This window comes from Orycteropus afer, unplaced genomic scaffold (genome assembly GCF_000298275.1).
Source record: "Orycteropus afer afer isolate SDZICR_OR568_19922 unplaced genomic scaffold, OryAfe1.0 scaffold00110, whole genome shotgun sequence".
Classification (NCBI taxonomy): domain Eukaryota; kingdom Metazoa; phylum Chordata; class Mammalia; order Tubulidentata; family Orycteropodidae; genus Orycteropus; species Orycteropus afer.
This window is the reverse complement of record NW_006921697.1, coordinates 3999349-4003475: the sequence shown is the minus strand read 5'-3', so window position 1 is coordinate 4003475 and position 4127 is coordinate 3999349. Positions and strand designations below refer to the sequence as shown.

At 40.9% G+C, this 4127-nt stretch overlaps 1 protein-coding gene across 1 annotated transcript in view; it reads left to right on the top strand.

Moving 5' to 3' along the window:
• CSNK1A1 (casein kinase 1 alpha 1) overlaps window positions 1-4127 on the top strand; it is a 64433-nt gene that overhangs the window by 23475 nt on the left and 36831 nt on the right. The window lies entirely within an intron of this gene.

The following is a 4127-nucleotide window of genomic DNA, read 5'->3' as shown; positions in this document are numbered from 1 at the left end:
TTAACAAATTCCCTTAGTTTCTGCTTATCTGGAAATCTCCTAATTTCACCATCATATTTGAGGGACAGTTTTGCTGGGTATATAATTCTTGGTTGAAATTTTTCTCTTTCAGGTTTTAATATATACCGTCCCATTGCCTTCTTGCCTGCGTGGTTTCTGAGAAATCAGAGCTTATTCTTACTGGTTGTCCTTTGTAAGTAACTTTTAATTTTTCTCATGCTGCTTTCAGGATTCTTTCTTTGGCTTTGGTGTTGAAGAATTTGATGATGGCATGTCTTGGTGGCTTTCTTTTGGGGTCTGTCTTGTTTGGGGTTCATTGGGCTTCCTGAATGGATATATTCTCATCTTTCATCATATCAGGGAAGTTCTCCTCCAACAAATCTTGGACAATTTCCTCAGTGGTTTTATTTTTCTCTTCCTGTTCTGGAATTCCACTGACATGTAGGTTATTCCTTTTGATGGTGTTCCACATGAACCTTACGCATTCTTCATTTTGTTTTGATCTTTTTTCTGATGGATCCCTTTCCAAAGAAGTGTTCAGGTATTTATTTGTCTTCAATCTCATTAATTCTGTCTTCCATTGCATCAATTCTATATTCCTTTGCCCTTTCAATGTGTTGTCTGTTTCTGACAATCTAGTATTAATCTTCTGGATTTCTATCTGTAGATTGAGAATCATTTGTAATTTTCATTTATTTTGTCATTTTGTTCTTGTATTTTCTTACAGAATTTTTCTAGGGTTTTGTCTGTTTTTCTTGGTCTGTCTCTCGATCCTTTGAAGATACCTAAATATAATTGTTTTGAATTCCTTATCAGGGAGTTCCAGTGCTGCTGCTTTCTCAGGAATGTGTTCTGGGCCTTTATCCTGCTCCCCTGTTTCTCCGCTTTATCTTGCTTCTTTGTGTGGACTGTGATGGTCTGTTGTCTCCAAGACATCATTGTTGTTGTTGTTGTTGTTATGTGCCATCGAGTCGGCCCCGACTCATAGCGACCCTTCCTTGGGTTTCCAAGGCAGTATCACTACAGAAGTAGGATTGCCCAACCTTACTTCTGAGGAGACATCATAGTGTTGTTGTATTTAGATCTCTGTTAACTGTTTGTGAAGAGCAGGAAAGGGTGAGTCAGGCTCTTGGTGGTTGTTTATCGTTGCGCCATTGGGGAAGCAAGTGGTGGCTCTCACTCTGTAAGTGAAACTGCAAGAGATATGGGTGTAGTTGTGTCGTGTGGGGACTGTTCTTGTCTTCCACTCAGTTATACAAAAATAGCAATTGAATAACAATTAAAAAAGAAAAAGAAATGGACAAAAAATAAACCATGTAATCACACAGGAACAGTTACCAAAAAAAGAAAAAAAGGGAAAAAGAAGGAAAACTAAAAAAAGGTACCTGCAGTATCTGGGGAGAGGGCAATAAGAGAAAAAAGTAGAGAAGGAGAAAAAGAATGTGAAAAAGGCAAAAAGAAAAACAGAGGAACAGGGTTAACCACGAGAAGGAAAAAAAAATTGCAAGCAGAACAGGGAAAAGAAAAATATCTAAAAACTAGTACCCGGGAGGGGAAGAATAAAGAATAATAGTAAAAAGGAGAAAGGTGATAATAATAGTAGTTTTAAAACAGACAAAAACAAACAAACTAAAAAAAATTTTAAAAGAATCGGTGGAGGGCACCCAGGCTCCATCCAAGCACACAGACTGGGATGTAATTCCTGCTGGCCCAGAAAGTGGGTGGGAGTGAGGGATGGCCGCACCTTCCTTCATCAACAGGGTGTGGGGTATAAATGTAATGGGGGTAATGTCGCACCTTTCTAGACGTCCATGTCTGGAATGTCCTTGGGCTTCCTGGCAAGTGGAGGCTATTCTTAAGTCCCTGGAATCTGGGTGAATACTGTCACTTTAAGGATACAAAATTGTCAAGCCACTTGTAAAAATCCAAAATACCTGTGCCCTCCAGACAAGGAAAATCCACAGTTCAGCCCGCCTTTCTCTTCGCTGCTTCTCCTTTTATTCCTCAGCCACCAGAGCAGTCCTCCGTGCAGTTATTGGCTAGCAGGGCCTATTTTTAGGTTAATTCCTAGGTCCTGCCACCATTCAGCAACATACAAGCTGTCTGTGCCATCAGGATTGCTGCCAGACCACAGCTCTGTATATCTTGTTTTTGGTGTTTTCATGCAAATTCTTCTGCTGGTTGGAGTTTAGTCCACTTCTGTATCCTTCCTTTCAGGGCTCAGGGAGTCCAGGATTATCTTCTGTATCTGTGTTAATTGGTTCCCCTTTTCTTTGTTGAAGAGGGTCTATGCAGTCTTTCTGCCTATTCTGCTTTATTACTGGAACTCCGAGCAGAGATTATTCTTGTCTTTATAGCTGCTATAAATATTGAATGGAAAAATGAATAATGGGTCTAGAGATGTGGTGTATGTTAAAGTTGTGTGTGTGCATGTGTAATTTGAGGGACCAAAGAACATTTATATGTCTTTGAAGGCAAAGGACAAAGAACCACAGAGGTGGAATTTTGAAAATGTTATCATATTCAGGGATGGTGGGGATAATATCATGAGCAAAGGATTAGTAGTAGTTAGTAAGGGGAGTTGGGACAGAGAAGAAAGAAAATGAATCATTTTAGTTGTCTGAGTAAAACTCATAGTCCCCAAATTTAGATCTTATCTATAATCAGAGATTACTTTAGAGTTGGAATTCAGGGACCATGCCCTAGAAGAGGTCCATGAATTTGCCTCCAAAAGATTACATCTTTATTTTCAGTAAACCTTTAAATTATAGCATTTCCTTCAATTATGAATGTGGGCAAGAAACCATAGTAGCTTTAGCAGTGCGGTGTAGCAAATTATCTGGTATGGTTTTTCTAGCAATAAGTCTTTATAAACTATGTCGTAGAATTTGCTGTGGGCAACTGAGGAGCTCCTGATTGTTAAAGTTATCCATCTGGGGTATTTCTGTTGAGAGTGTCACAAAGCAATGTTCTGGGAAGTTCAGTCTTTCTCTCAGGTTCTTAGAATTCTAATGTAATGATTGGTTAGTTTGGCCACTCTGCCAGGCTTAAAAGGAGCTCTCTTACAGGCTGGCTGAGAAAGATGTACTGCTGAGAGTAGCACGCTCCTGAGAGACATGCGCTGCTGAGAGAGAGACACACACACACTACTGGGAGAGAGTCTGATAGAGACTGTTGGTTGAAAGCTGGCAGGCTGAGAGAGACTGAGTGTTTTTCCCTGGACTTGAATTGTAGCCTCGTGCTTCCTTAATAAACCCCATATAATCTGTGAGTTCTGTGTGGCCACTGTAGTGAAGTATCGAACCCCTAGAAAAGTGGTGGGTAGTGCGGGAGGAATGGTTGGTGTCAAGGTTGATGAAAGGGCTGGAGGGAGGCAGCATGTTTGGCCTCACAGGAATAATCCTTGGGGTATTGATGGTGAGTCTGTCTTCCTCTTGTGGGGTTAGAGGAGGTTAGAAGATGTGATCTCCCTGCCCCATTTGTCAACAATATTTTCACATCACATTATTGTTATTGCACGTATTTCAAAATATGGTTAACACTCATCAGTATTTAAAATTACAGAAGTTATTAGACTTGCTCCTATACAGGCGGTCTCAAGGTTATGAACAGGCCTCACTTGTGACACAAACCAAGATGTTACTATTACTGTATTATTATGTTAAAGATGTTTTAGTGTATCTGAAGTGTTTCTTTAATGTTCTTTATGCATAGAAAGGTACACTGTTGTTGTGGTGGTGGTTAGGTGCTGTCAAGTCGTTTCCAACTCATAGCGACCCCATGCACAGTAGAACGAAACACTGCCCAATCATCGCAGCCACCGTGTCAGTCCATCTCGTGAAGGCCTCCCCCTCTTTCACCGACCCTCCACCCTACCAAGCATGACATCCTTCTCCAAGGAATGGTCCCTTCTGACAGCATGACCAAAACGGGAGACGAAGTCTGGCCATTCTTGCTTCCAAGGAGCATTTCGGGTGTCCTTCCTCCAGGACAGATCTGTTAGTTCTTTGAACAGTCCATGGTACTTTCAACATTCTTTGCCAGCACCACAACTCAAAAGCATCAACTCTTTTTCGGTCTTCCGTATTCATTGTCCAGCTCTCACATGCATACGAGGCGATTGAAAA